Below are 6,910 nucleotides of genomic sequence, written 5' to 3'. Positions count from 1 at the left end.
TTGTTGAAACTGTAAATCTATTAAAACGAAAGGATTTTGTTTGAGTCTTGGACTGAAATATTGTGGGCAATTAATCTACAGTCTGGACCAGCACATTTGAGCACATCAGCAAAAAGATGTTGATAGTTCTGTGTCTTGCTCAGAAAAGAAATCACAATGTCCCTGTAGAACAATCTGTTAAGCAAGGCTTCCAGCAAATGTGGGTTTGTGGGTGATCAGCAAAAGCACTGATGTGATTTTTGTAGTTGGATATAGATGTGTAGATCTGATCTATTCATTCGATCACGGAGATGCAGGGCAGTGCCTCCTACCATCCCCTGGTGTTGCAAACAGCCAAGCAATGATTTATCAGACCATCATCCTCTTGATGAGAAAACTGAATCATTGAAGTCTTCCTGTACTCACGTCAATGAAGAAAAAGACACTGCCACTCATTCACATTCTTCTGGCAACTGCAAGATGCAGGTACAGCCCCAAACACAACAGGCTTTTCCTTATCCTGGAATGTTCCTGCTGCTCAGCACCACCACCACAGACAGTGAGCTGGCAGCTCTGCCTCCCCAGGAGAGCTTTGGCTGCCTGAACCCCTCTTCTTCAGCTCCCCTTTTCCAGCCAGGACAAAATGCTGAGTGCCTTTCTGACTTGGACAAGGCCAGCTGGCACAGTCTGGTGGCACACATTGGTTCAGTGAGGGAAGAGGCCACTTATTCCTGTCTAGCCAGCCATGGTTCCAGCCATAGGGGAGAAGCTGGCACTTCTGCCAGGAGCATCTGCCTGGGCTGCACCACATGTCTGCTCTTTGTTGCCCTTATCACCACAGAGAAATAGTCCCTGAGCAGAAGGAGCAGTGGATGAACCTTTGGGTGCAAGGCATGGGCTGGCAGCGGGGTGCAATGCCTGCAGGATCCCAGAAGCAGGCAGGGATCCTTGGGGATTCCAGGGTTTAGCCACAGAAATGTTGTGTCTTTGAATTCAAAACAATGTTCTAGCTGTCTGGAGGCTTGGGGCAGGTTGGAAGAAGAGGCAGGGACAGGCAGGATATGCAGGAGGAGCAGCCTGTCCCAACAACCATCTGAGTTGATGGTGATGAAATTTGGGGCTGGAGCAGAACCTAGCCCCAGGAACCCAACAGGGACAGATTTCTCAGATGATTACACTGTCAAAGTCCTGGACCAGCAAGGTAAGCCCAAGACATGCATTTTCAGATTAATGCTGATTTTTGTTGGTTCATAAGTAACTTTGATTGCTTCTGGATTTCAGATTTTAATCAAAGCTTCAGGATAAGGGGCTAAGAAGAAAAAGAGTATCTATCAAAAATAACTCCTCACTAATGCATATATACTAAAAAAACTCCAAATCTGGTTTAATCACCATTCAATCCTACTGCTGTTAAAGAGAAGAAGGGTATGTAAGGGAGTGTTAAAATAAAATACAGTAAGTGCATTTACAACCAGATTGTTCAATGGACAAAAGAAACCCCAATTCCAAGTGTGTTTGTCTGCATAGAACCTTCAATATCCAGTGGAATAAGGTTGTGCAGCTGCAGAGATACTATCACTATTTCTGTCTTCACTATCAACCCACAGATTTTCACAGATTTTCACAGATTTTCACAGATTTTCACAGATTTTCACAGTTCTTACGGGGAAGCTAATTGCCAAGTTTGGATGAAACTTGCAAGCGATTTTGGAGGTCATAGAAACTGTTTTCACAGAAGCTAAATCCTAGCTAGATCTTAACTAACCTTAAGCACATCCAGTACACCAGCAGGTACTGCTGTGTACGAGCACTAATTAATTTTTGCTAATTAAAATAATTCAGAGGCAGGTACAGCTATCTCTGGTTTTAATGTAATCACTAGGTAAGCCTGGGTGGAAATCAGAAACCCTTGTTTTGCATCTTCGGAAGTTGATTGTGGGCACATCCATCTGTGCAAAAGAAATATGATTCTCTCCCGCAGACAGCAGATAAATATCATGTCAGCTCTCCTCTGCTGCTGAATCCCTGGATGATCCTGTTATCTTCCTTTCATTGTTATTCTCCCTGGCAGCAGGAGCCCTTCAGCAGCCCTTCCTCTGTGCCCGGGCTGGGAGGTGGGGTGTGAGGCACTCAGCCACAGCACCCCCAGGCATATCCTCATCTCCGTTTCACCGGGGACCAGCACTGGGAACCTGAGCACAACACTTCATTTGTGGTCTGCTGGCTTCTTCTCCACATTTTTTTGTTTCTCTTGTCTATTCAGCCCGTAATCTTTTCAAAGGCTGGGACTGTCTCTGACTGTCTAGACACACAGGACCTATTACAATGGGACATTGATTTCTGATGGGGTCTCCATCTGCTTGCTGTATTGCAAATGATTGCTGCTAACTTTGAAAGGGCTACATTTCAGCATCAGGGTTCAGCAGTAATAAGAGCATTTGGACTTTATTACAAAGGTAAATAATGCCTTTGCTAATGTACTAATGAAGGGAGAAATAATCTATTTCAAAATCACAGAAGTTTATAGGTTAAAGGTGGATTATGTGGTTTTCATGCTTGGCCAGTGATGGATGCTCCTTGCTTTCTTTCTCTGCTATCTGCTGAAGGCAACTGAAATGTCTGACAAGTGGCTTAGTTTTTCTGTGCAGTATCTGTAATATATACTGCTATTTCTTAGCACTTTTTTTTGTTGTTCTTATCACTACAGCCTCTGAATGCCTCAAAACAGCTCAAGATTTTATTTGTAATACATAAATGTTATTGTACACATTTTACAGAGTGAAATATAAGGCCATGAAGTGATACATAGACACGTAAAAATTATCTTCCAAGGAAGAAAAATCCAGATACCCTGTCTAATGCTTTAATCATGGGTCTAGCCTTTCTACAGTACAGTATTTTATTGGAAAGCCTCAAGGAAATCTCTCCTTGACACATGAAAAATAATAAGTGTGATTCCTGCCAAGATTTTTTTTTTCTTTTTTTGAGTTGACAAAACCGTTGCCATGTCAAAACAGTTCTCAGAATTGCATCTTTTGTCTGATTCTCACATCCTTTTCCTCTGCTTATGTAGGCAAGCAAGAAGATTCTGGGAAGCTGCAGCTTCCTTTAGAAACATTCCTTTTTTTCCCCCCAAGATGTGACCACCTAAGGGAGCAGAGGGGAGGCGCAGGGCAGGGAGGATGTTTGGCACGGGGGTGGACGAGCAGCAAGAGACATCCCTCTGTCCCTTTATGGGATAACAGCTGCAGCACTGCCACAGGCCCCCGAGAAGACAGAAATAATGTGTTTGTGGCCAATTGTTCAGCCTTGGCAAGTGACCCTGGAGAGTCAGTGTTAGCAGCTATTGATACCAGGAGCAGCAGCCCTCTTCCTGCTTTTGTAAGAGCACACTTTGGATTACCCAGGGTGCTCTGCAATCCTGCTTTTTGAAACATGCCCAGCTCACCAGGCATCCCAACCTAATGGGGAAAAAAAATAATAATTAAAAAAAAAAAAACCCAAAAAAACCAACAAAAAAAAAAACCACCCGAAACAAAACAAAAAACCACACACACAAAACCAAAAAAAAAACCAGCAAAGGCTGCTATGCACAGCAGCATTTGAATAGACAGCAGCCAATTTACCAGTACAACAATTCCGCATTGAGCTGATTCCTAGATATGAATATCCCTTTCAGGGAGAGCTTCCCAAATGAGGGAAATCCAGAAGCTGGCTTTTGAGAGTGAAATTCCCTGGGAATTCAGCATACAGCTTTGCCTGGCAGTGTTCCCACCAAAGAACCAACAAAAAGCAACTGGCTCTAATCCTTCTCCTTATGTATTTTGGCAGCTTTCTTCCATTTAAAAGGAAAATAAAAATAAAAGTCCATCTTGCTCCCACACTGGAAGAAGTCCAAGATACACACATTGGGAGTACAGGAACTGGCATTTAATGTCCTCCTGACACTTTTTATGCTGGGTCTTTGATCACACAGAAAAAGGCAGTCTATTTTTGCCTTTTATGGTCTTAAAACAAAAAGTTGCTCTTGGAAGCTGTCTGCAATACAATTTGGTGTTCAGCCTTCCTGATAAAACTGTTCCAAATAGTGCCATAAAACAACAAACACCCCAATAATCCTGGTTAGGACTCCCGTGTATCTCTTCTGAACCATGAATTTTGTGAAGGTTAAAATAAATGTGAGACCAAAACTGCACCTCTGCTTTGTTCTGTCATTTGTGTGACCGCTTTTTTTTTAAAAAGCAGCAAATGTTTGGGAGCTCAAGGCTGCACTAAGACACAAACACACATGCTTTTTAGTGTCACAAGCCTTCATGTTTTTTAGATAAGATGAGGTCTGAGATAAAGTTGTGGGGAAGATACAGTGTGAGATGATGGCAAAAAGCCATTTGTGTAGCTTCTGCTGCCCTTCAGGCATGCTGTCCTCAGACAGGCACATCAGAAAGTCTGATCCAGGGTTTTTATAAACTCTGCTGCTCTGTCCAGGTCAGCTCTAAGTGATGTGTTTTCTCTGTCAAGCATTTAGTCATGCAGGGTATTAGCTCCTAGAATTTGTAGAGAACTTCTGTTCACTACGACAGTTTGACCTTTCTGTGGGAACAAAAACAAGACATTGCAGTTGTCCAAGTGATTCATAGTAAAGATGTTATGAATTGGCATTTAAAATAGGTATTGTTCTCGTGTAGCAAGCATCAGGCCTTGTATTTCATCAGATAACACGTCTTAATTTCGCTGTTAGGGAAAAGTCATATCTTACCCACAAGAAATACTCTTGTTTATCCCAGGAGTGGTTTCAGAAACAGTTTGGAGAGGGCAGAATTCCCAAACTGGGAAAAAAACATTATCTCCTTTTATTCAGACAGACCTAGAAGGGCAAATATGGTCAGCTTAAAATGTCAGATCCTCAGATGCTGTGATGTCCTAGAATCAGTGGAAAATCTGATTTGCACCTACAGAGTGCCTAGCAAGTGTCTAATTTGAATACTCTGCAATTTAACAAATTCTAACTAAAAACGCTGAAGAGAAAGGTGTGCACTACCACATATACGAGGCAAGAACCAGCAGAAGGAAATTCAGTGCTCCTTTTAAATGGAAACTGACAGCATATGAGGCATGAGATCTTGTCTAGCAGGTTTTGATACTCAGGCAGGAAAGGCTAAAATGGAGACATAAAGCATGGTTGCTTCTAGCAGCATCTCTGACTGAGTGGTGATGGTTTTCCACCATGCTGGTGCATCCTCACCAGTGGAGATGGAATTCATCAGACAGAAGAGGCCCCCATTTTGACATGTCGCTGTGTTGTTTTTAGGGGCATAATTTCTGTTCAGACGAAGGACATTTGGGCAGGTGAAAAAACGAAGCTGCAGCTGGCAGAGGTTGTTGATGGGAATTACAACATGACAACCAAGGCTGTCTGTGGGCTACAGCAGAGGCCTCAGTTCATGCCTCCACATACCTTGGCTGACAGCAGCATTTCAAACCTGTTGTGGAGATCTCACCGGGGGATAATTCTGCTGTTTCATTTTCCTGATCATAGAAGCAAATGTGTGTGTGTGCTGAGAGCTGCAAGCAGTGGGGACTGCTCTGGGGGATGCCTGCGTTGAAGAGTGCAGTGCAAAAATGAGTCTGACCTCAGCAGCATCCCACTCTGATTCAACTGAGAAGGAAAACAAAGCCTTAAAGCTGCACAAAGGTAAGGAACAGCACGGGACACGCAACAGCCTGGCAGATAAATCCAGTCCTGGATGACAGAGCTGCTGGGATGAGGGGACACTGCTTTCAGAGAGCACTGTGCTATCAGTATAGTGAGAACAGCCAAGAAAGCATTGCCCCAGAATTCCCACCTGGAATTCTTGACAGCATCCCTTATTTGCTCTGTATGTGCAGATTTCCTTTGTGGTTTCCTCTTCCTCCTCATCAACCTGTTGGAGCCAGCCCAGGGGTGACCACCAGGATGAGCAGAGGGATGGAGCAGCTCCAGTGTCGGGAAAGACTGAGAGAATTGGGCTTGTTCAGCCTTGGGAAGAGGAGGTTTCAGAGTGACCTAATTGCCCCTTCCAGTGCCTGAAGGAGCCAACAAGAAAGATGGAGAGAAACTATTTATGAGGGGGTGACAGGACAAAGGGGAATGGCTTCAAATTGAAAGAGAGTAGGTTGTTTTGATGGCAATTCTAACCCCAATCCTGCTGACTTCTCTGACTGCTCTGCAGTTTTTTTCTACAATAAAATATTTTTATTAAAACAGCACAGGGGGAAAGGTGTTTTCTGATATTTGATGCTGTCCTGCCCCATTTGGATCATGCTGGCTTTCATACCCTGCAGCAGCAGGGCATGAAATTTTGGGTTCACCATACAGCAAGTGCAGGTCTAAGTGCACAGCACAGCTCGTTCAGTGACTGACTGAATTCTGGTTTCACTTCTGCAGCTGCAAATCTGGCAGTTGCATCTGTCTGACAAATTGTGGCTGCAGATTTAGCTGGATAGACTGTGGGGTATTTCTTCCTAACCACACGTCAGTGGTAATGAAATCCTGTTTCACAATACTTGTCAAAGGAACACGTTCAGCAGAACTTTTCACAGGCATCAGAAATTGCCTATTCAGAGCTAAAGGGTTCTTGAGCAGCAGACAGTGGTGAGGGTTCAGCTGGTTTCTTACAAGTACAAGTACAAAACAACCATGAGGGAAGTCAGGTGGGTCTCCAGGGCATCAGTACACTGTTTAACTGGCAGTATCCAGGCAATCCAACCATTTCTTTTCTGGTCTCCTCCACTGTTCTTGCCTGACACTTATCTCTTATTCAGAAACCATTTGGATCTGACTGCTTCCCCCTCTTCATCCTTTCTGTGCAGGTGCTGAGGTGCTGCTCACTTTCCTTCTCCTGCTACCAAAGGTTTTCTGCTTCTGTGGAAAGGGGCAGCAGGAAGGGGCACG

The sequence above is a fragment of the Molothrus ater genome, chromosome Z (assembly GCF_012460135.2).
Source record: "Molothrus ater isolate BHLD 08-10-18 breed brown headed cowbird chromosome Z, BPBGC_Mater_1.1, whole genome shotgun sequence".
Lineage (NCBI taxonomy): Eukaryota > Metazoa > Chordata > Aves > Passeriformes > Icteridae > Molothrus > Molothrus ater.
This window is presented reverse-complemented; position numbering follows the sequence as displayed.